General features: G+C 42.5%; 1 long non-coding RNA gene across 1 annotated transcript in view; it reads left to right on the forward strand.

The window, feature by feature from the left end:
• LOC104007155 (uncharacterized) overlaps positions 1–25,523 on the forward strand; it is a 62,559-nt gene that overhangs the window by 20,796 nt on the left and 16,240 nt on the right. Inside the window, exon 2 of the long non-coding RNA XR_681277.4 lies at positions 17,591–17,691. This is a non-coding gene — a long non-coding RNA (uncharacterized LOC104007155). The remainder of the gene's footprint in view (positions 1–17,590; positions 17,692–25,523) is intronic.

A 25,523-nucleotide genomic window follows, 5' to 3' on the forward strand; every position in this document is an offset into this window, starting at 1 on the left:
TATCCCGCAGGTCTCTCTCTCACCAAGATGGAATGCAGCCAGTCGTCCCCTGGGGAATCCCCATACTTGAGTTACTATTTGTCCTAGCATTTATGAGTCTTCCTTTTCACGTATTTTTTTAATAGTAAAATCAAGCAATAGAAAGTATCCATTGGAAAAATAAATACAATGTATAATTTTCTTTTTCCTTAAATGAAAGACATCTCTTGTTCTCTTTTCACAATAGCGTCCCTTTAATCCATTATCTAATCAACGAGAATTTCAGTAACCCAATATTTTCAAAACGTATTGATTGTTTTAACAAAAGCAAGAAAAATAATAAAGTAAGTAAGACTTTATTAAGAAAATAATTTTAGAGTAACTTTCAAGATATACAATAGTAGGGGCAGTATACTTTCCACTTAATACTCAAATTAGTATTTGAGTACCTGGGACAACCAGGCATCAGAGGTCCCTTCAGGGAGGACCCAACTTCACTAAATCGGAAACTCTAGAAAACCCCTGCCCTACCCTGCCCCTGTCATCTCTACAGAACTGTACCAAGACCTTGAGGCACACTTCAGAATTCTCAAAAATCCATCCAAATAATTCCGTCTCATTTGAATGCTAAATGCAGTTTATTGCCTTTTAACTCTGAGAATCATTTAACTCTTTGGATAAATGGCATAACTCAGCCAACCAAACTACTGAGTTTCCTAGAGTTCTCAGATTTCCTTTCATTCTAGAAAAGCCAGGGGCTTTCTGCGAGAATTAAAAAGGAGGTGATTTCTTTTTTCCTTTTCCAAATTTGCCAAGTTGTTTTCAGTGGATGTCAAAGATGTGCTTATTTTTGTTCAATGCTCAGTTTTAGGCCTTTTAGACTTTTCCTTCCTCCTGCTGAAGGGACTTCAGAATTTAAAGTAAATATTTATTTTACAAAATCCTTGCCTTAAGCAACCTAAGTGTCCATCAATGGATGAATGGATAAACAAAATGTGGCCTATACATATAACTGAGTATTATTCAGCCTTAAAAAAGAGAGAAATTCTGACACATGCTAGAACATAAACCTTGAGGACATCATGCTAAGTAAAATAAGCCAGACACAAAAAAAGACAAATACTACATGATTGCACTTACATGAGGTACTTAGTCAAACTCGTAGAGATAGAAAATTGAATGGTGGTTGCCAGGGGCTGGGCGTAGAAGGGAATGGGAAGTTATGTTTAGTAGGTATGGCGTGTCCATTAGGGAAGGTGACAAAGTTCTGGCAATGGATGCTGGTGGTGGTTGCACAACAGAATGTAGGTATATACTTCATGCCACTGCACACTTAAAAATGGTTAAGATGGGGCCGGGCAAGGTGGCTCAAGCCTGTAATCCCAGCACTTTGGGAAGCAGAGGCGAGCAGATCACCTGAGGTCAGGAGTTTGAGACCAGACTGGCCAACATGGCGAAACCCCATCTCTACCAAAAATACAAAAAAAATAAGTTGGGTGTGGTGGCAGGCACCTATAATCCCAGCTACTTGGGAGGCTGAGGCAGAAGAATCGCTTGTAGCTGGGAGGTGGATGTTGCAGTGAGCTGAGATTGCACCATTGCACTCCAGCCTGGGCAAGAAGAGTGAAACTCCATCTCAAAAAGAAAGAAAGAAAGAAAGAAAAATGGTGAAGATGGTAAATTTTATTTTATGCATATGTTACCACAATTAAAAAACTATATACTATGTTATATGGGTTTTATCATCCTTTGACTGGTTCATGTGATTCTGAAGGGAGATGCTGTCCTTTCCCCAGCACTGGGACAACTCCGTAGCTTTCAGGTCTTGCTAGCACCAAGGCAGCGTGCTGTCAGGCAGATGCCAGAGTTCAGCCACCTGCAGTCAGGATCGCTGATGTCCAGGACATTTCACAGAGGCTTTTTCCTGGGTCTGTGTTCTTGGCAAAGTGATAATGCTCCTAATTAGCACAGAGACCTGCGTCCAGACAGCCTGACAGGCCAGGCCCTTAGACGTGGGGATGGGGAGGAAGCCAGAGGAGGCTCTTCTGCAGGATATGCTCCCAGGCTGAAGCTGACCCCAGCTAGGAGTGGCTGAGCACCCAGCTGTGGGGAGGCAAGGGCTGGAAGGAAAAGGGGGGCCCTAGATAGAGAGGGCAAGAGGAGAATGTTTTGCTGACAGAAAAGAGATATGTTTTAGACCAACTTCTAATGCTTGTGTGGTTTTAATCTCATGGTCAGAGAGCAGTGCTTTTCAGGATAAGCTGACTTAATTTACTGTCTTCTGTGCACTTCTTCCAATGAGGACCCAGGGAGGCTTCTGCAAAAGAATTTCTCTGTCCTTTTCTGTCTCCTCTCTTTTTCTCCCATAATTAAAGCCCACGAAGACTTTGCTGAATGATTTATAACAAGTAGGGGAACCTTAAGAGCAGAACTTCATCTCCCACAATGTGACATCTAGCCGTTTCTCTTTCCCTGTGACAGGCCCTTGAATCTTAGAGACTGTGTACCTCACTGACCCCTATAATACTGTAGTGAATTCAATGGTGGCACCCCAAAACATATGTCTACCTAGAACCTGTGCGTATTCCCTAATTTGGAAAAAGGGTCTTTGCAGATGTGATTAAGGATCTCAAAATAAGATCATCCTGGATAATCCAGGCAGGCCTTAAATCCAATGACAAGAGTCCATATAAAAGAAAGGCAGAGGGAGATTTGAGGCACGGAGAAGGCCAAGTGAGAATGGATACAGAGATTGGAAAAATGCAGCCCAAACTGAGGAACTGCTGGAGCCACCGGAAGCTGGAAGAGGTAAGGAAGAATTGTTGCTTAGAGCAGTAGTCCCCAACCATTTTGGCACCAGGGACTGGTTTCAGGGAAGACAATTTTTCCACACACCAGGGAGTTGGAGGGGGATGGTTTTTGGATGATTCAGATGCATTACATTTATTGTGAACTTTATTTCTATTATTATTAAATTGTAATATATAATGAAATAATTATACAACTCACCATAATGTAGAATCAGTGGGAGTCCTGAGTTTGTTTTCCTGCAACTAGACAGTCTTATCTCTTTGGGGAATGGCAGACAGTGACAGATCATGAGGCATGAGATTCTCATAAGGAGCATGCAGCCTAGATCCCTCGCATGCTCAATTCACAGTAGGGTTTGCACTCCTGTGAGAATCTAATGTCCCTGCTGATCTGACAGGAAGCAGACCTCAGGCAGTAATGCTCCTTCACCTGCTGCTCATCTCCTGCTGTGTGGCCCGGTTCCTAACAGGCCACAGACCAGTTTGTGGCTTGGGGGTTGGGGACCCCTACCCTAGAGCCTTCAGAGTGAGTGTGATGAAGCTGACACCTGATTTCAGACTAAAGGAATAAATTTCTGTTGTTTGAAGCCACTGAAGCTTGTGGTAATTTGTTAGAGCAGCTCTAAAAACTGACTACACCGGGATGCTTGAACTCTCCTGTGCACACATCACCTGGGGACCTGCCTGTGAGACAGCAGGTCAAGGCTGGGGTCTAAGATTCTACATTGCTGAGACATTTCCCATGACACAAATGTTGCTGACTGTTCCACACGCTTTGAACACACAAAAACTAGTTTGAGAAACCGACTTTCAAACAGAAGCACAACAAATGAACATTTTAATTATGTTCGGCTGGGAGCCACTGGCTAACATTCAATTTTGACTTGGGCCTCTGTGCTCTTTACCCTTATTTGTGGTTTTTATCACAGTAGTTGTCCTGATGTGTTCAGTGCTATATAGAATGCCATTATCTATGATCTCCGCCCCAAAACTTAGAACCAATAATTACTTTTGCACAAAGGTCTCTGTGTCTCATCTTCCTTACTTGTTAAACAAGGGACTTGGACTAGCTTTGCTTAAGTTTCTTCCAGTTCAAACTTTCTTTGAGTATGGGATACTTTTCACACCCAGAAAGAAGATTCTGTGGGTCTCAGTTAACTACCTGTGCCTTCAAACACCATCCTTTACTTTAACCTCGAAGCCTTTCTCATCATTTTGTCCCACACTAAGGAAATAAAGTATCCTAGATGGGATAGAATACTCCTTGCTCATTGCTGCTGTGATTTTTCTTACTAGTCAGCTGAGGTAGCCACAATGAGTGGTAAGCTTTCTGCTGAATAGCTAATTCCCATGAACTAGTTGTCTTTCTGATCTGTCCTCTATTTTCAAGGAGTGTGTGTGTGTGTGTGTGTGTGTGTGTGTAATAAACTTCACTGACTTCATCCCTGTGGTTGGCTCGTGCACATAACTGAGTGAGAATGCTGACTACATCCAGACCATGTAGCTGTAATCTGCGTTCCTTTAGCACAATCCAGAAAATACCCATCTTCTGTGGGTGTTGCTCTGTGGGCATAAAGTGACCACTGTCTTTATCAGAATGTCACTCCCTTAATACGTGGTTTTTACAAAAAGCACTTTACTCTCAGGATTGACACTGCAGAATTTTGCAAAGATGCTATACAATGTCCAATAATCCCAGCCGGACAGCCATTTTCAAAAGCCACAATTCAGTTCCTCTGTTCTTATTGCCCAACCACACTCCACTCCTTGAAGTAAGCACTTAAAAGATTTGGTTTCAAAATATCCAAAAAATGCATAAGGCAGGAGCCACTCGTCAATGACACAGATTTTCCAGCCCATCGAAAATGCATTTACCTTCCTCACAGGTCTAGCAGGCGCCTCCTCACTGACCTTCACAGGCAAGTTGGAATGGAAGGGTGTTGCTGGAAATGGAGTGAAGTCATGTTAAACATGTCCCCAAATGTTTATGCTGCGGAGTGATCAGTAACCACCATCTTCACTTTACTTTGATTCATTTTGTTTTTCTTCACTGCCTCACCCCTCTTCTCTTCCTGTTTCTGTCAAACTTGTTCGGTGATGAAAACAGTGATCCTCACAAAATACCTAATAGCTGTGAAGGCTGATAGTAGGAACACAACAGGGCAGGAGTCTGCTTGTGGGATCTGGGGACGGAGGCACACGTAGGACCAGCGTCTTCTCCTGGTACCTCTGGCTCTATCTGCTCCGTGCTCTGCTCTTTCTACCTTGCAGCTTCCTCTGTTTGCTCAGTGTCTCTGTTCCTCTGTTGCTTAGACTTACACGTGGCACTTTCCAGCCACCTAACCTGTTTCTTGCTATATGTAGCCTTCCATCCAACTGCATTTTGGCAAATTCTTTCCATGTATTTTAGTTCAAATTCGCAACGGAAAGAATTTGATCATATGAGTACCTTACCTTTTCATTGGACCAATGGAAGATTGCTGTCTAGCCTCTTATTGGTGCTCCCAGATCATGTGATCTTTGTCACGTGACTTTCATGGACCCAATCATCTGTGACTCAGGTACCACAAGGTACAAATCATGGCCCAGGTGGCAAAGGAGTGAGGGCTGGGCAGGTTCCTTGTGAAGAGAGTTTAGACGGGGCTGGCAATTTCCCGGGTACAGGCTTTCCTCATCTTACCCTGAAGGGGATCTAGATATAAAAACCAAATGAGGAGCTTCAGGGGATTGGAGGCCACAGGACACGGAGCTACAGAGTAAGTACAGCCCGCCTCCTGGATTCAATCTTGAAACGTGAGAATGAGTGAAGCCAGAGTCACAGAGAATTGAAGCTGACCTCCTTGAAAACAAGACCAAAGAAGTGTGTTCAGAAGCCAAAAATGAGCTGGAGTCCTTGTAGAGGCTCAGCCCAACATATCAAAACATTGTCAGGGAGAGGAGGCCGAGGCCTTGCTGGAAGCGGCGGGTGTGAAAGGGCAGGAGAGGAAAGCTCTCAGCTGTGAATGTGCGCTGTGCTTGTGGAAGTAAATCGGGCCACAGCCTGCCACACTGCACATCAAGGGTCATGGCACTGTGTGAATTCCATTTGCAGGTCCCCTTTTTAAAAGGCAAAGCTGGCCTTCCTGGCTCTAATGGAGAAGAGCAGCTTCAAGTTTACAGCCAGAGAGGAGGACGTTTCCCTGGCATCGGGAGACTTTGATTGTCTGGGCTGGGTACCCCATTGCTTTTGTGGTCCTCAAGCCCCCTGCCCATTGCTACCTCCTTCGCATTTTCTGTACTCCACTGCTTGGTCACTTTTACCAAAGATTTCTTATGTTTGAATAGCCATATGTGGCACTAAGAGTGACTTGACTTAAAAGCTAATTCAATAAAGCTTCTGGAAGAAAATAAAGAATACTTGCACAACCTGGAGATGAGCAGGGATTCCACAAACAGGACATTAAAACACTAACCATAAAATAATAAAAATAATAATTTGGACTTCATCAAAATTAAAAGATTTTGCTCATTGAAAGACACTATTGAAAACATGAAATGAAAGCCAAAGACTGAGAGGAATATCCCAATGTGTATGCTTAATAAAGGACTTGCATCCAGAATACAGGCATACCTTGTTTTAGTGCACTTTGCTGTATTGCCTTTCATAGATATTGTGATTTTTACAAATTGAAAGTTTCTGGCAACCCTGAATCAAGCAAGTCTATTGGCACCATGCTTCCAACAGCATGTGCTCATTTTGCGTCTCTGTCATATTTTGGTAATTCTTGCAGTATCTCACACTTCTTCATTGTTATTGTTATTATTATATCTGTTTGGCGCTATGTGATCAATCATGTTTGATGTTACCATTCTAATTGCCTTGGGGTGCCACAAACTGTGCCCATATAAGATGGCAAACTTAATTGATAAATGTTGTGTGTGTTTTGACTTCTCCACCAACCAGATGTTTCCCCATCTCTCTCTCTCTCTCAACCTCCCTCTCTTCTGACCTCTCTATTCCCTGAGACACAAAATATTGAAATTAGGTCAATTAATAACTCTACAATGGCCTTTAAGTGTTCAAGTGAAGAGTTGCACGTCTCTCACTTTCAATCAAAAGCTAGAAAAGGTTAAACTTAGGGAGGAAGGCATCTCAAAAGCCAATAGGCTCAAAGCTAGGCCTCTTGTGCCAAACAGTTAGCTAAGTTCTGAATACGAAGGAAAAGCTATTGAAGGAAATTATAAATGCTACTCTGGTGAACACATGAAAAGGAAGTGAAACAGCCTTATTGCTGACATAGAGAACATTTGAGTGATTTGGACAGCAGATCAAACCAGCCACAACATTCCCTTTAGCCAAAGCCTGATCCAGAGCAAGGCCCTAACTCTCATCACTTCTGTGAAGGCTGAGACAGGTGAGGAACCTGCAGAAGTTGGAAGCTAGCAGAGGTTGATTGGTTCCTGAGGTTTAAGGAAAGAAGCCATCTCTGTTACATAAAAGTGCAAGATGAAGCAGCAAGTACTAATGTAGAATTTGTAACAAGTTATCCAGAAGATCTAGCTAAGATCATTGATGAAGATAAATACACTAAACAACAGGTTCTTGCTATAGACAAAACAGCTTTATATTAGAAGAAGATGCCAGCTAGGACTTTCATAGCTAGAAAGGAGAAGTCAATGCCTGGCTTCAAAGCTGCAAAGGACAGGCTGACTCTCCTGTTAGAAGCTAATGCAGCTGGTGATTTTAAGTTCAAGCCGATGCTCATTTATCATGCTGAAAATCCTAGAGCCCTTAAGAATGACGCTAAGTCTGTTGTGTCTGGGCTCCAGAAATGGCATAGCAAAGTCTGGATGACAGCACATCTGTTCATAGCACATCTCTTCATAGTTTATTGAATATTTTAGGCCCACTGTTGAAACCTATGGTACAGAAAAAAAGATTATTTTCAAAATCTTACTGCTCATTGACAATGTTCTTGGCCACCCAAGAATTCTGACGGAGATGTACAAGGACTTTAAGGTTGTTTTCACACCTGCTAATACAACATTCATCTGCAACCAATGAACCCATGGACCAAGGAAATATTTTGACTTTCAAGTTTTATTATTTAAGAAATACATTTTGTAAGGCTATAATTGCCATAGAGAGTGATTTCTTCTGATGGATCTGGGCAAAGTAAATTGAAAACCTTCTGGAAAAGATTGACCATTCTAGATGCTATTAAGAACATTTGTGATTCATGAATATTTGTGATTCATGGGGAAGAGGTCAAAATATCAACATCGTATTAGGGTTCTCCAGAGGGATAGAACTGATAGGATATATGTATATATAAAAGGGAGCTTATTAAGGAGAGTTAGGTCACACGATGGCAAAGTGAAGGCCCATGATAGGTCATCTGCAAGCTGGGGAAGAGAGAAGCCAGTAGTGTCTCAGTCTGAGTCCAAAAGCCTCAAAAGCAGGGAAGCCAACAGTGCAGCCTTCAGTCTGTGGCTGAAGGTTTGACAGCTCCCAGCAAACCACTGGTGTAAGTCCGAGAGTCCAAAGGCCAAAGAACCTGGAGTCTGATGTCCAAGGACAGGAGGAATGGGAAGAGGCATCCAGCATGGGAGAAAGATGAAAGCCAGAACTCACCAAGCCATCTCATCCCACCTTCTGCCTGTTTTGCTCTAGCTGCAATGGCAGCTGATTGGATGGGGCCCACCCACATTGAGGGTGGGTCTTCCTCTCACAGTCCACTGACTCAAATGTCAGTCTCCTCTGTCAACACCCTCACAGACACACCCAGAAACAATACCTTACCAGCTATCTAGGCATCCTTCAATCCAATCAAGTTGACACCTAATATTAACCATCACAAACATTGACAGGAGTTTGGAAGAAGTTGATTCCAGCCTTCATGGATGATTTCGAGGGGATCAAGACTTAAATGGAGGAAGGAACTGCAGATGTGGAACTAGCGAGAGAACTAGAACTAGAAATGGAGCCTGCAGATGTGACTGAATTGCTGCAGTCCCAGGATAAAACTTGAACAGATGAGGAGCTGCTTCTTACAGATGAGCAAATAAAGTAGTTTCTTGATGTGGAATCCATTCCTGATGAAGATTCTGTGAACATTGTTAAAATGACAACAAAGAATTTAAAATGCAAAACTAAGTTGGTAAGGCAGCGGCAGGCTTTGAAAGGATTAACTGTAGTTTAGATGGAAGTTCTACTGTGGGTAAAGTGCTACCAAACAGCATCTCATGTTACAGAGAAATTTTTCATGAACGGGAGAGTAAATCAATGCAGCAAACTTTATTGTCTTATTTTCAGAAGTTGCCACAGTCAGTTGATCAGTCAGTAGCTATCAATATTGAGGCAAGACCCTCCACCAGCAGAAAAATTATGACTCAAATTTTTGAGGTGATTGGTAAGCTAATTACTCTGATTGATCATAATACGTTCTATATATGTACTAAAATATCACACTGTACCCTATAAGTATGTACAATTATTTCATTTCAATTTAAAATAATAAAAGCAAAAATAAAAAAGATTACAACTAACTGAAGCCTCAGATGATTGTTAACTTTTCTTAGCAATAAGGTATTTTTAAATTAGGGTATGTAAATTGTTTTGTTAGAGAATGCTGTTGTACACTTAGTAGACTACAATGTAAACATAACTTTTATATGCACTGGAAAACCAAGAAATTTGTGTGACTTGCTTTATTATAATATTTGCTTTATTGTGGTGATCTGGAACCAAACCCACTATCTCTGAGGTATGCTTGTGTATTAAGAACACCTACAAATCATAATAAAAAGACAAACAATACAATAAAAAAGCTAAAGACTTGAGTAGACATTTTCCAAACACATAAATGGTCTAGGAACACATGCAAACTGCTCATTATTCATCAGGAAAATACAAATGAGAAATTACAGTGTGTTATCACTTTACAATCACTAAGATGGCTATAATTACAAAGACTGGCAATACCACAAGTATATCGACTGGATGTAGAAAAATTGAGCTCTCATATATTGCTGATGGGAGGGCAAAAGGGGACAATTACTTTGGATGACTGTTGATCAGTTCTTTAACTGTTAAGAATACACATTCCCTGGGAGGCCGTGGTGGGTGGATCACCTGAGGTCAGGAGTTCGACACCAGCCTGCCCAGCATGGTGAAACCCTGTCTCTACTAAAAATACAAAAATTAGCTGGGCATGGTGGTGGGTGCCTATAGTTCCAGCTACTTGGAAGGCTGAAGCAGGAGAATCACTTGAACCTGGGAGATGGAGATTGCAGTGAGCTGACATCACGCCATTGCACTCCAGCCTGGGCAAAAGAGCAAAACTCTGTCAAAAAACAAACAAACAAACAAACAAAAAAAACACCACATTCCCAAGGAAGGAACTATTGATACGTACAACAACATCGATGAATCTCAGAACAATTACGTTGAGTGAAAAAGACAAACATCCCCCCAAAAGAGTACATATTATATGATTCCATTTATTTAAGACTCTAGAAAATCCAAACTATAGTAAGGGAAAACAGATCAGTGGTTGCTTGGGGGATGGGGATGGGGATATACACGGGAGTGATTACAAAGAATACAGGGAACTTTGAGAGGATGACGAAAATGCTCATTTTAAATATGAGCCATTTGTTGCATGTCAACTATACCTCAATAAAATAGTTTATTGGTATATTATATAGAGGGTATATAATACATTTAATATTTTTAAAAAATAGTCACTTTGTTTAAAGTGACTCGAAATAAAACAACAACAAAAATGAGAACACATGTTCTCCATGAGCCACAAATTCATTCCAAGATATTTATCTGAAAGAAATGAAGGCATTTGTTCATACAAAGATTTGTTCAAGACGGTTTATGACAGTTTTATTCTTACTAGCCAGAAACTGAAAATAACTAACATGTCAATCAACAAGTAAATAGATAAACAATTTGTGGTGCATTTGTATAATGGAATATTACTAACCATTTCAAAAACTGACATTCACAAAAGTCCGATTAAATCTAAAAAAGATATATCCCAAATACAAAAGATTACTTTCTTTGTGATTTCATTTATATGAAGTTGAAGAACTTGCAAAACTCATCTATGGTGATAGAATCAGAACAGTGGTTTTCTCTTGGTGGTGGGGAGGTGGGAGGTTGAGTGGCTGGAGGTTGATGACAAATGGTCTGAGAAACTTTCTAGGGTGACAGAAATGTGTTATATCTTAAGTGAGATATTGGTTACATGATGAAGTGGATACTGTGGTGCTCTGCTCGGCTGCCCTCTTCAAGGCCGACATGCCCACTCCCTAGCTGCTAGGATAACCCACACCTGCATTTCCGACTGAGCATTGCCCTTGGTCACAGGGAACTGCCTTGCCCAGACATTTCCCTTGCAAGGGCTGAGCCATAACAAATGACTGTCCAGTGCAGAGATTCCTAGACCTGCCCTGCTTGCCTCACTTTAAGACACTCTGAAGAGCCATTCCTTCTCCAAAGCTCCCCATAGAATTAGCTAAAGCCTTAGCTGCAGCTTCATTGTGGATTAGCTTCTCCCTCTTTCCAATCCAGCTTTCTTCATTTATTTACAGGTTTATTGTTGAGAGTATATACCAGTAAACTTTCTGCACATAACTTTCCACTTCAGCATTTGTTTCTAGAAGATGGAACTACAATTGGTCCTAGAACGTGAAATTTAAAATGGGATTTTAAACCTGGATAAACAGCCAGGGCTGTCAACGAGATCCCATTTTTAGTGGGATGTGGAGCATGAATGCTCCTTAGCAGACTGCGTGGTGTGATGGTTACAACCTGTACTGACAGTGGATGTGGTTAGGACATCAGTGGATGGGAATACATTAGTTGGTGAACTTGAGTGGAACGAGAAAAGTTGTAACCACAAAGACTGTGGCACCAAGTGGCTGTTGCTGCATGCATGGATTCTTAGAAGATTATAACCAGCTCAGGATGATTAATCACCGGTTCATAAGCAGTGAGTTTAAGAGAAGTTTGACTTCTCAGCCTAGCAGGTCTCCCTCCCAAAGGCCAGAACTCTGTTTCAGAAGGAAGGAGACCCTGATAATTGGGTGTGAAACATCTGCTATGAAAATCTTGAGTGCCTAAATAACCCGGAACCCACTTGGTGTAAGTGGCTCACTCTTACCTGTTAGAAAATAGTAGCCCTCCCCTTGCTTGAAGAACATGCAAAAAGCACAATGAAATAATTACAAAACAATGTTTGTCCTCACTCAGGATCTCACTGCCTCTCACACCATCCCACTTACTTACTGGCAATAAGACCAATAACAAGTGTTAAAGCTAGGATCTAGCTAGTATGTACTGATGGGTCCCTGCGTGTGCAGGATCAAAAGAGGAGGAAATAAAGTTGGATAAAGAAGAGTGTATTGGTATGGGGAACTCTCCAGTATCTAGGATTTAACTCCTTGGCAAGGATCCCTAAGTCAGGCTAATGGGTTGCTAGAATGGCTTTTGGAAGCTTGAGAAAAGTGATGGCCTCCACTAAGTGAAGGACCACCTGCAGAACTGCTGTGGCAGATAGGGAGGAAAGAATCAAAAGCCTCGAAGAATTGGGTATGCTAGAACAGGTATATTTCATAAGGCCAGGAAACTTACCAACTGACCAAGTTTGGGAGGAGGGCCCAAAGAATGTGCTAAAATTGTCATGCAGCTCAGCGGTGACTGTCTTCATAGACCAGGGCTACCAACAGGAGATGTGAATACGAAACTGAGCTCCTGAGAGCAAAGGGGATGGCTGGATCCCAAAATCGTAGAGGGTAGGTGGCAGCGCTTAACTATCAGAAGCAATGTGGGCACAATTATTACAATAAGCAGCAAAGGCAGCGTGGTGGCCTTGAGGACAGACCAACGGAGAGATGAAGGTGGTTGACAGAATTTTGTGCTCCTAGGGCTGAGAGAGTTGGGCAACAAACAAAAGCATTGCTTAATATGTGCAATCAAAAGAAGACAAGGATGAATGGTCAGATGCCTGTGGACAGCAGCCCCAGTGAAAATTCAAGATTCCTGGCTGTTCTCAGACATGGAAACCATTGACCGAAGTATAGGCCAAGTCCCTTGAAGGAACAATTCTGCAAAGCCACAGCATGCATACTCAGCAGCAATTTTCCCAGTCACTTGGTAGTAATTCTCCCAGTCACTCAGTAGTAATTTTTCCAGTCCTTCCTTTTGGCTACTTATTCAGATAACTGTGCAATGAAGAAAGAAGAATATATATAGGTATTTCAGAAATTGTTGGATAACATAAGGTCTTGACCTAGGGAGTTGACATTGATGCCCAGGAGCCTCCAAAGCAGCCATGGCCTACCTTTTAGAATTAGAGTGTATGAGGAACAGATAATAATTGGAGCCCTGAACCTAGTCCAGCTTGCCGCAGGCTCACTGGCCTCCTGGAACCACCCAGTATCATTTTTGCAGTTCCTGAACATGTAATTGGAATTGTCATACTTGGTAGTTGGCATAACCATTGCTCCTGGATTTTGCCACCCAAACTTCACTTTCTACCTTGAACCGTTGTTGGTCCATGAAGAACAGCTTGGACTCAAACCCCTTGGCTCTTCTCAGTCTTAGCTGTTGAACACACCTAGATTTAGTCTGGAAACCACATCTGCTCTGACTGGCCCAGCCAGATAGACATATCCACTCTCAGGGGAGATTGCATACTCTTAAGCCAATGGTCTAAACTTCCTATTGAAAAATAACCCAGACCTGGCTTGTACATCTTCCATTTTTTGTTTAAAGAGATATTAGAATGTGAGAAATGATATTACACCCTAAGATCAAAGCTGAAAACATAGAGTAAATAGATCCTGGGCTCCACCAATGCAAGTGCAATGCAAGTAAATATATTCTGTATGATACGCCAATAAAAAACAGGGATACATAGTTACTTGGAGATGGAATGGGTAGCAGATGTGCTTTTTTTAAAGTACTATCAATAAACAATAAAATTAGCTACCATTCTTTGAGCAACTACTAAGTACTATGAATGTTCCCGTATGCCTTCTCATCTAATCCTAATGACCACCCTGTGAGGTGAATGGCATGCCCATTTTATAAAGAAGGAAACTGAGGGTCAGAGAGCTGAGAAAAATGACCCAAAGTCATAAAGCTTGTGAGAGGCAGCCAGAATCCCGGTATGGTTTGCTGATTGTGGAACCAGTGCTGTTTCTGCCACACTAAACTGCATCCTGATTACGGAGATTTGCAGCCCAAGCACCTCGGAGAAATTGCTTGGCTTCCAGCAACTGGGCTTAAGAAAATATGCCTTTTCTTTCATGTTTTTGAAGACAGAATCCATCATAAAGGGCATTCCTTTAAGACCTTCTGCTTTGAAGTGATAAAAGCTAGATTGAAGGAAGGCTCCCAGGCTCCTGATCTTGGTTCACCCCTGCCCTGAGAGCCAGGAAATGTGATTTCTTCTGCCATCTCTTTCACTTATGGTACTTGCTCTGCTTCTTGGGTCTCCAGTGATTTTTTTTTTCTTAAGAAAAGAAGATAGCTTGGGTTAATTTCCAGTTCTCCACAATTTATCTGTACTGAGCTGGAAGAGTGTTGAGTGGGAAAGGGCTTCCTTGTCCACGAGGGCCTCGCAGCTCTTCAACACCCACCACTTCTGCCTCATGTCAAAGGCAAGCAGATCGGTTTATTAAATAGCTGTCAAACCGAATCAGCGAGCACCGAGAACACACAGAGGGGAGATTGGATTAGAGGGAGAGGACATGCCACGCTAAACAAGGGCACAGATTTATGGCTTTGGCCATGTACCCTCAGAAATGATGCCCAAGGTAGCTATGTGTTGGGGGCGGCTGGGCCAAGGAAGTGAAATGTGATATTCACAGGGAAGGACTGAGGCATAAGGTGTTTCCAGTGACCATGCTTTTCCTTCCTGGCACTCAGAGCACTTGTAATTAGCATATAAGTAATGACATGTGTTTATTTGGTAAATGACTCTCTTCCTCATCAAAGTATAAGCTTACCCAGGGTAGGGGCTGTTGGAGGCTATTCACTTCTATTTTCCAGTGAGGGCACATGGCTGGCATCATAATAAGATATGCTTGCAACATTAACTCCACTGAAGACAGCAACTCCTAGACTGTCACCAACTTAGAAAATATGGATGATGCTTTACTCACCAAAGGGAATTCACAAACTTGGGTTCTAATTAACACTTTCATAGATTGCCCCTGTCCACTTTTCATAGCCCCCACAGATGAGAGGCAATTTGAACTAAAGAGGAAAACAAAGTGACAGATACCTGCTAGCCAATGTCACTTTAAGCCCAGTGGAAATAGAAATGTGTGCATGAATGATTACTGAGGGCATTTTGGAAGAACTACTGGACTAGATTCTTGCCCTGGAGGGACCTAGACTATAGCAGAGAAGTAGTCTTTGTATTTCCCATTCCAACATCTTTCTTTTATTTGTCATCATCTGGGATTTTATCTCAGTGTCCACCTCTTCCATACGCCTCACATGTGTGGTGAGGGAAATGTCCCCACTCTTGGCTCTAGGAGCGGGGACACCTCTGCCTCAGGCCTACACTAATCGACATAATATCATCCACTCACCCCAGCAATGGATGCAGTTATGATTACATGGTCTAATGTGGGCCAATGAGAAGGGAGAAGATATGGGCTAAGGGTTTCCTTACTTCTCTGAGAGAACTTCCAGAACTGTCATTCTTTTTCTTTCTGAATGCAGGAGAGGAAACGTGCTCCTTGCCTCTCTCCCTCTATCTGACTCAGTTCCTCATAATCCTCATATATGTACTGATCGGTGGAAACTAAATGCACCCAAAACCCTAGAAGCTGGGAAATGCAGTCTTTGACTTTCCAGCCTGTTTGGGATTGGAAGGTGCTAGAAGGGGCTGAAATGAGCATTGAATGAGCCAGTTTGCAGCATCTGCTGTATCACCTTCTTTGTTACTTTAAGAGTAGTGACTATTGATCATGTTTTTGAAATCTACAAGAACTTCGAATAGTGAGCAAAGGAGTTAAGAATGTAACTATGGGGAATTGGGACTGTCTATGAATAGGAAAAATACATCCATGTTTCATGTTTATTTCCTTTGTATTAATTTTAGAAAAACAATAATCTTACAAAAGTGACAAATCAGATGACTAGATGACTACTGCAACCATCTAAGTGTGAAGGGTGGTATCCTGGATGGGGCCAGTTGAGAAGGAAACAAACTCTCAGATTGAGCCATATCACTATGATAGAGTTGGGGGACCTTGTGGTTAGAATTTTTGTAGTTGCTTAAATCAGAAATACCCATATGCTGATTTAAGCAGAACGGGGGCTTTATCACTAAGGCACAGTGGTGTTTGACAGAACCCTGGGCAGAGGAGCATTACTGCCAGGGCTCTCTGTCTCTCCTCTTTCCTTTCTTTTCTTCACCTTCTGCATTCTCCTTTGTATCTACAGATTGGCTTCCTCTGCCTCCCCATGTGCCTAGGGGGCGGGGAAGGTGGGGTGTGGGGAGTGGAGAGGTCGGGGGTGGAAGCAAGGCCATGACAGCTCTTGAGTTTGTATAGCCTTCTCTCTCACTCCCATGGAAGGGACGCTGCATGGTCCAACTGGGGTTCAGGCTGACCCCTGAGCCAATCAATCAGGTCCCAGGAGGAGGGACGGGGGCAGTTCACAGGCACCCAGGCTCACCTCTATGAATCTGAGAATGGTGATGTGAGGTACATTAGCCTTGTGGGCGCCTGTCGTTTCCAAACATCGTGCAACGGGATGTGGATTTGCCAGGCACGAGTTGGCAAGGGAGAGGAAAGCATCCATGATGATGCAGAGGCTTCTGGTCTGAGGAAGAGGATGCAGCACCACTTCTCTGGATGCAGGGATAAGTTGCCTAGACTGAAGTGGGAGCCTTTGAAACTACAGCAATATGGGCTGGGGCAGAAGCAGTTGAAGACAGAGGTCACTGAGCATGGCATCGATGGCTTTACCCATGTTTGAAGTGGCCTGAAGATCCTTTCAACCCCAGTAAAATAGAGAATGGTGATAAGGCCAGTTTGGGAACAATCAGACATCTGTGAGATTAGCAAAAACCTAAGGCTCAGGGAACCTCTTAAAGCCTCCCTACAGGAGAGTCGCCCCTTTTGGTCCTAGAACATAGGCCTGAGCCCGCCGACCAGACTTAAATGTGGGGAAGGCAGGGCAGTGTGGGGTCAATAGCTGCTTGCATGGCTACCTGTTGGCTTTGTGCCCTGAAGAAAGAGGAGATTTTAAGTGTGGGCTGAGCATGAGAAGGGAGGCTGCCATCATTTTATAAAAGTTGTGTGATTATAAGCAAAGTGGGGAGCTGGGCCAGGGGAGCAACAGTGGGTGGCATATGCTCTTCCTCTCAACACCCATAGCAGACATGGCTAATCGGTCAAGGAGCTCTTTCCCATAGAGCCCTGACAGCATCCTTCTCAGCACAGGGCTCTCGGCAGCCTCTGACAGTCTGTCAGTACATGGGACAACCTACATCTGCTCAACCCGATCTAGGCAATGGATGGCAGGGAAGGCAGGTAAGTCTGGGTCAACATGGCTGAGCCATGTATTTTGTGGAAAACTAAGAGGGTTGTGGCAACCATAAGTGTGATTCCAACACAAAGTTTTAGCTTCAGTGTGAAGGTGGCTTAACATTCTAACCAGTGTTGGCCTACTGCTGGAGACTGTGCTAAGTGCTGGTTCACAAAATTTCATTTCATCTTCACAGCAGCTCTACAGGGCTAGCTACTATTACTAGTGCAGCATCTCCTACTCATGTTTACAGATGAGGGAACCGAGATCTGAAGAAGAGAAATGACCTATCCAAGTTCCCCCAGCTGGGGCCAGTTCTTCTGTTTCACCTAGAATTGGATGTTTCAACTCCTGGTAAGTATTCTTTCCACTGCCCCAAACATATTTTGATTTGAGACTAGATTCTTCTGCTGTTTCCCAGTAAAGAGAATTTCCCCAAACATCTGTGCCATGTGATAGCCCCTTAGGGTCTTGAGTCTCCAAATGTGGTCTTCAGATTAGTTGCATGAGCATCCCATGAGCACTTGGCACAAATACAGAGTGTCCAGCCCAATCCCAGAGCTCCCAAATCTGCATCTGCATTTAAACAAGACGCCCTAGGATCCATGTGCACAGTGAAGTTTGAGAAGCTTAACAAGGCACCAGCCCTTCCAAGTGTTCCAACCTGGCAGAAAGGGTTCTACAGGCAAACAAGTTTGGGAAACACTGAATCCTATCCTGTTCTTTCACACATCAGCATAGTAAAGGCTTGGAAGGGTCCTAAAGTAAATTTTTTAAACTTTGCTCAACCAGATGTTTTCCAAATTTGCTTGTACATAGACTCTGGATTCTGTATGAATAGCATTTACTCATATCCCACGGATTTACTGTTTAACAAAAAAGTTTGACATGTGATTATAGACTAGCCAGATGAAACCCTGCTTGTGTGTGCACTAAAAATAATGGAAAGAAATGCACCAAAGATTGATCTAGTAATCAATTATTTATCATTCCCTTAAGGTGACAGCAGCACTGCCATTTTAAGGGCACCAGTATTATAAAATGAAAAAAAAAAGCACTCAAAAAGGGAAAACAAAAGCAATCTGTGAAGGGAAAAAAAGGGTCATAATTTGGTTTGGGCAGGAGTGTTTGACCAAGAGGAAAGTGGATGGAAGAATAGTTGTTTCATTAACCTATTGCAATTTCTCATAGCCTTACACTCATGAACACAAAGCAGCATAAAATGGGATCAGAGGCTATTTTCTACTGACTAGTTTACATTAGTGATCTCATTTTATTTCTACAGCAAATCTTTAAGGTAGATATTAGTATCCTCATTTTACAGATGAAGAAACAGGGACTCAGGAAGATTTGGTCATTTGTTAAGACTTGTGCAGCTAATGAGCCAGAAGTCAACCCCACACTTTGTGACTCAGGAGTCCAGGCCCTTTAGCCATTACACGATTTTGTGCAGAAAACAGTGGAAGGCTGGGCCCCTGAAAGACTGTGCCTGATCTCAGCCTGCAGTCCTAGGAGAGGATGAGGGAGGCCAGCCTGTGAGCTGTTCTTGTGGATTGCCAATCCCCTTGTGATTGACATGCTCCTCATCACCAGCTCCAGTATCTGTCTCTGCTCCTGTGTGGGCTGCTCTAGGGTCTGGGACATCACATGTCTGACGCAGCAATTAGCTTGTTGTACTTCATCTTCCCGCTTGCCTCCAGCTCCCCCAGATTAATAGAGAGGAGCTGCTGCAGCCAGGCAGTCAGCCACTCCCACCTGAATGTGAAATAGATTACTGAACAAAGAAATGAATTGAGAGAATTGGGGAGTGAGGAGGGGGCCAATAGCTACATTGCCTGTTTTTAAGCAACAACTGCTTTTGAAGTCACTGATTGCAGGAAAGGCCAGACCCAGTTTGGCCTAGTTTGGTGATCGCTAACTCAATTACTTAATTTTCAAGGAAAACATTTGCTCCAATAAATAAAAACAGAATAAACCACAAGACTTAACTGCCTCCTTTTAGTGAGCTTCAGTCCCAGGCCTGATTTGCAAAAGGAAAGCAGCTGGAGAGAAGTGCACTCGAGGTGGAGACTGATAGTGGAAACAGTAATAACAGAAATAATCAGTATCAAGTTATCAGCGCTATTCTAAGAGTTGTGCATATTTGAACCCATTTAATCTTCACATAAACCCTCTGAGATAAGCACAATTATTATCCCCATTTTCCAGATGATAAAACTGAGGCCCATATACTTCACATCATTTGTGCTTAAGGTTACACTGCTGGCAAGTACTGGTTAAACATCCAGAAGACAGACTCGGGACCCAGACTGCCTGAGTTCAAATCCTGCTCTGCTGTGGTTTTCTCACTGGAAAAACGAGGTGTTACTAGATGCCTCTCTGCCAAACCTCAGTCATTTCTTAACACCTTCACATTCTTGGGCCAACTCTCATTCAACAAGTACTATGATTTTCTTAAAGCTTTCTGTGAGCGAACTGTTTTTGAAAGTTTAAATAACTGTATTTCAAAAGAAACACATCAAAAAGTAGATTGAGAACTAGTATCTCTTGTTTCAAATAGATGGTGTTTATGAAAATGAATATTACAAGAAAAAAATAGGATTACCTATATCTGAGATACAGATCTTTTTCTTCCTTGTTACAAAGAGAGGTTAATAAGTGTTAGAAAGACATGGGAGATCTAGTGGCCCCAGTCTACAATTTTCCTCCTGGAAATAATCAGAAGTATTGAAAAAGAACAGAACAGGAAATGCCTTGCTCAGGATCACAGGTCGGGATAAATGTCACATGGCTTGTTTCTCAGCTCTTTCTCCTACACAAGACTAAAACAGCATGGCAGAGGGCTGGCCCCCAAAAGCTTAAAGAGCTCTGTGTGGGCAGAGGTATCTGTAGCTGTGGTCAGGCCCTATCAGGTGGGCTGTGAGCCAAGCTTATAAAGAGAACTTGTGATGAGTGTACCATCTTTGTCCCATTCAAAAGGGATCTTCCAGCAAGGTGGCCCAAGCTGATCCAAGTAGTACTATGGTGGCAGTTAAGAACAATATATCCAGCCTGCCCTTCCTTTCAGGCATATGAGAGGATTACACTCTGGCCTCCACCATAATGTAACATAACACACGGCCGTTTGACTTGCTTTGGCCAATGAAATGAGAGGTTATATGCTGCTTCCTGGTGGAGGCATTTAAGAGCAGGTGCACAATTCTACATGCTCTCTCCTCGGCTGAGACTGTGAGTCCTGGGCCTCATGTAGAGAGGGCAGCACGAGAAGATGGAAATTGCATCAGCCTGGGTCTCTGAGTGATCACTATATGGGGCAAAGCATTCCCCTGCCCCATACCAGCTCCCTACTGACTCACAAGAACATCTGTATTGTTTTAAGCCACTTTGATTTAGGGCCCTTTTGAGACCAAACATAAACCATCCTATGCTGACTGCTTGGGGATGAAGCTCTTACATTGGCTGCCAAGGCTACAGATCCAGGCCCCTGTGGTCTGGCAGGCTGTTTCTCGGAGCTGGCTGTCCCTTCCTTTGTCATAGCACTGCCTTTTCACCACCAGTGAAGCTGCAAATCCATTGATGCCTCCAGTGCCATCTACAGCCACAATCCTGCCAACTCTGCACATCAAGCTCCTACTGACCCTGGGGCCCTGAGCCCCCCAGTACCCCTAACCCTGGGTACTGATTCCTGACCATTCACTTTGGTCACCAGCAGTTTTGTAAAATGAGACAGCTCCTCCCTATCTGTGTGCTACCCTCAGTTAGGTGTGCCCCATAAGCAAAGGTGCTTGGTGTCCTCGGTGCCTTGGGAAAGCACCTGAAACATAAAGATATCTGTCCTTCCCAAGTCACAGGGTTGTTGTGAATGTCACATGAGAGGGAGAGTTGTGTGAGAGTCTTGCTCCATGCTAAGCAAATAGGCGAGGGGTTCTAGGGATGATCTGCCACGTGACTGTCTGGGGTAGAGTGTCTGCAGAACATCTGCATTGGAAGCTCTCCTGGGTCCTTACTGAGTGAGAAGCACACAGCTTCAAAATTAATAATGTAACCGAAGCCTTTTAATTCCTTTAATTGAGTTACCCAGGAGGAGCAATGGGAGCACCTGGCTTTCTGCCCTCCAAGGGCTAGACAACAACAAAAGGATTAAGTGTACCATTAAATTGCTTCTGGGCTTTTCCTAACCAGGAGCCTCCTCCGCCTAGTAAAAAGAGAATTTAAGAAAAAATGGGGGGAGGGGGAGATCGAACAGCAGATAAGATTGTGGAGGGAGATGTGAGGAGCAGAAAGGATAATTGGCCCTGAATGACAAAGGCCCATATCCCACTGCCGAATATACAGTTGCTGACTACAGTGGGACTCAGAAATGAGTTCATACAGCTTCTTGCATGCTCAAAAGTCAGAATCTTGGGACTGAGGATGGGGAAGAGAGAAGCTGAGGGGCAGAGAGGAGAAGCAAATTGCCCAGGAGTGCGTGGCCTGGAAGGGGCAGAAGCAAGACTTCACTGAAGACTATTTGGCTCCAAAGCCCAGCATCCTCCACGGTTGCCATGATTTATCTGCCTCATGGCAGGGGTGAGGGTGGGTGGAGAAGTGGAGGGGAGTGGATGAAGACAGAAACTGGAGTAAGCAGTGGCCACCCCAGCTTGCCAGCCAGGGGCTCCTGGCCAGGAGGCACCCTGCCATGTCCCCAGTATAAATAAGGCTGACACAGAGGAAGAGGCAACAGACAGGCAGAGGGCAAGCTGCCTACCCAAGGGGGTGAGCTCTTTGGTTTTACACATGCAGCCCCCTGTGCATGTACTTTTATGGCTGCTATCTTTTCATAGCTTGAGAATGTTATGTTCTGGGCAAAGTCCTCTCTCCAGGCCTGGCCTTGGTCTACTCTTCCTGACATGCACCACACTGCTCCATTTACAGCTTTGTTGAGAAAGTATTTGTTGAGCACTTGTTATGTGCAAGGCACTTGCCTGCCTCTGGGGATGAACGATGAATATGGTTTCCTTGCTCTGGATGAGTGCCCAAGTTAATAGGAGAGACAGATCATTTCCATTCAGACTGATAAGTGGTGTTATGGAGGGAAGCAAAAGAAAAACATCCGGGCTCACTGGGGTGGGGTTGGTTGGGGAAGGCTTCTTGGAGGAGGCATCAGCTTGGTCGAGTCCTGAAGGACAAGAGGTGAGGAGCAGAGGAGAGCATGAAGACGTCATGGTGGTGTGGAAGACAGGTCCTGAGTTCACTGCTATGGTATGAATGTACACCACATTTCCCTGTGTCTTTGTCTCTGTCAATCAGAATGCCTTTAATTTTGAGTTGTAGAATAGCCAACTCAAATAGGCTTAAACAATAAGTGGACAACTATGCAGATGTAAAAAATGAAAAAGAGGCCATAACTACAGAGAGTAGAGACTTAAAAAATCTTAAAAGAAAATGAAATGAAGTACTCAGTTTTCTAGAAAAATAGAAATGAAATTGACAAAGAAATAACAAATCTGGATACATCATGAATAATTAATAGATAAAAGTCTCCTTGGCAAAAAGAACATCAGATGGTGGGACTGGTATACAAACTGATAATTGAAAGCAAAGGGGGAAATAGACAACTAATTTTATAGTCTTCTTAACAACACTGAACAAAGAAAATACCAAGAAATAATTTTAGAATGATATTCATGATGAACATATATGAAAAAAATTCTACATAAAATATTAGTAAATTAAATTGAGTAATGAATTTAAAATATCTCAGGAATGTAAATATGGTTTAACAAAAAAGTCATGGAGTAATGGAAGAAAATCATGTAATTTCCCCTGTAAATACAGAAAAAGAATGTAATAAAATTTCACAGCTATTTATGATATGAAATCCTTAGCAAGCCATAAATTCAAGAGAACTTCCTTAACCTGTCACAAACCAAGGGCAAATATTATACTTGATGGTGAAACTGTAGGCATATTTGTATTAAAGTCAGCAAAAACAAGGAGGCCTGTTATTACCTCTTCTGTTCCACATTATACTGGATTTTCTCACCAATGCAATAGAACAAAGGAAAAATTTTAGATATAAAAAACAGTAGGAAGAGGTAAATTACTACTATTCATAGATTAAACAGAAAACCCAAGAGGATTATAAACTATTAGCACTTTTAAGATCTTAATAAGATCAATTGATGCAAGATCAATATACAATGATCAGCAGTATCCATGTTTACATGAAACAACAAATTAGAAAATAGACTAGAAATAGGCTTTATACCCACAAAACTATAAGTTGACTAGAAGTATATCTAACAAAAGACATGAAAATCATCTATGAAGAAAATATAAAATGGTACTGGATGACATGGAAGATAAATAGATAAAGAGGTATACCATTTTCATGGACAGACAGAATATTAATAAATCTCATAAAGATGTAAATTCCCCTCAAGTTCATCTATGAATTCAATGAAATCACAAGTAAAAAACCCACACATTTTTCCCGTGACATGCCAGTTGATCCTAAAAGTAACATGGAAAAAAGAATGGCCTAGAATTGCCAGGCACTTTTGAAGAAGAAAGTGTGGAAATTTTCCCTAAAGAGTGATCAAGGCTTAATATAAAGCTCTCATAATAAAGACAATGTGGCATTGGTAGGGATGACACTAGAGAGCTATAAACAGACCCCCACAAATGCATGGAAGCATTGCCTGTGAAAGATATGGCATCACCAGTCACTGGGGAAAGGGTTTTCTGTTTATTGAATGTGCCAGGCCAGTTGGTTATCTGTACCAATAGAACTTGGATCTTTACCTTAAAGAATACACGAAAATGCCTGTAATCCCAGCACCTTGGGAGGCTGAGGTGGGCGGATCACGGGGTCAGGAGATGGAGACCATCCTGGCTAACATGGTGAAACCCCATCTCTACTAAAAATACAAAACAATTAGCCGGGCATGGTGGCGGTCACCTGTAGTCCCAGCTACTCAGGAGGCTGAGGGAGGAGAATGGTGTGAACCCGGGAGGCAGAGCTTGCAGTGAGCTGAGATCATGCCACTGCACTCCAGCCTGGGCAACAGAGCAAGACTCCGTCTCAAAAAAAAAAAAAAAAAAAGAATACACAAAAATAAATTCCAAATGAATTAGAGATGTAAACATGAAAAGTAAAACATTGAGGGAAAAATGAAGAAAAAAATATTAACACAGGTACAGAAAAGAATTTCTTAAATAAAATACAGTTAGCAGAAACTATAAAAAGTTTGATAAATCTTGAAAATGTGTTAAATTAAAATATTGTTATAGATAATGATACCATGAATATAATGAATGATATTTTATTTATATAGGGAATTAGAAATGTGATGATATTTGTATGCACACAACCTTCAAAACATTAGTATGTAAATCATAAAGAACTCATTAACAAATGCAAGACAAAAACTCTATAGAAAAGTAGGCAAAAAAATATTGTGGCAGAGATGGTGAACTTTCTTCTAGTATCCTTTTCCTCTTATTCCATGCGATAATAGAACACCTGGATTTTTTGCTTACCAATGGCTGCCCTGCCAAAGACTACATTTTCCATCTTCCTTGTAGCTAGGTGTGTCCACACGACTACATCTGGGCCGATCAGATGTTAGTAGAAGTCATGTGGGCGTTTCCCAGTCAGGTATTTTGAAAAAGGCACTGTTTGCACAGCACTTGGACTCTCCCCACCCCCTTCTTGTAGGCTGGAATGCAGACTTTTTTTTTTTTTGACATTAAAGCAAGTTTATTGAATTTGTATAACATACATTTTGAATTGTATAATAATGTTGGAAGGTTAGAAGCATGCATAATTTCTTTTTATTTATTTTATTATTTTATTTTATTTTTATTTCCATAGGTTTCTGGGGGAACAGGTGGTGCTTGGTTATATGAGTAAGTTCTTTAGTGGTTACCTGTGAGATTTTCGTGCCCCTATCACCTGAGCAGTATACACTGTACCCAATTTGTAATCTCTTATCCCTCACCCCCTTCCCACTCTTTCCCCCAAGTCCCCAAAGTCCATTGTGTCATTCAGACTTTATTGAAGGCTGGGAGTCATCTGGTGAACTGAGACTGGGTTTCACCATCTTGGCCAGGCTGGTCCTGAACTCCTGACCTCGTGATCCATCCACCTCTGCCTCCCAAAGTGCTGGAATTACAGGCGTGAGCCACCGCGCCCGGCCCAC

Source organism: Pan troglodytes, chromosome 6 (genome assembly GCF_028858775.2).
Source record: "Pan troglodytes isolate AG18354 chromosome 6, NHGRI_mPanTro3-v2.0_pri, whole genome shotgun sequence".
Classification (NCBI taxonomy): Eukaryota; Metazoa; Chordata; class Mammalia; order Primates; family Hominidae; genus Pan; species Pan troglodytes.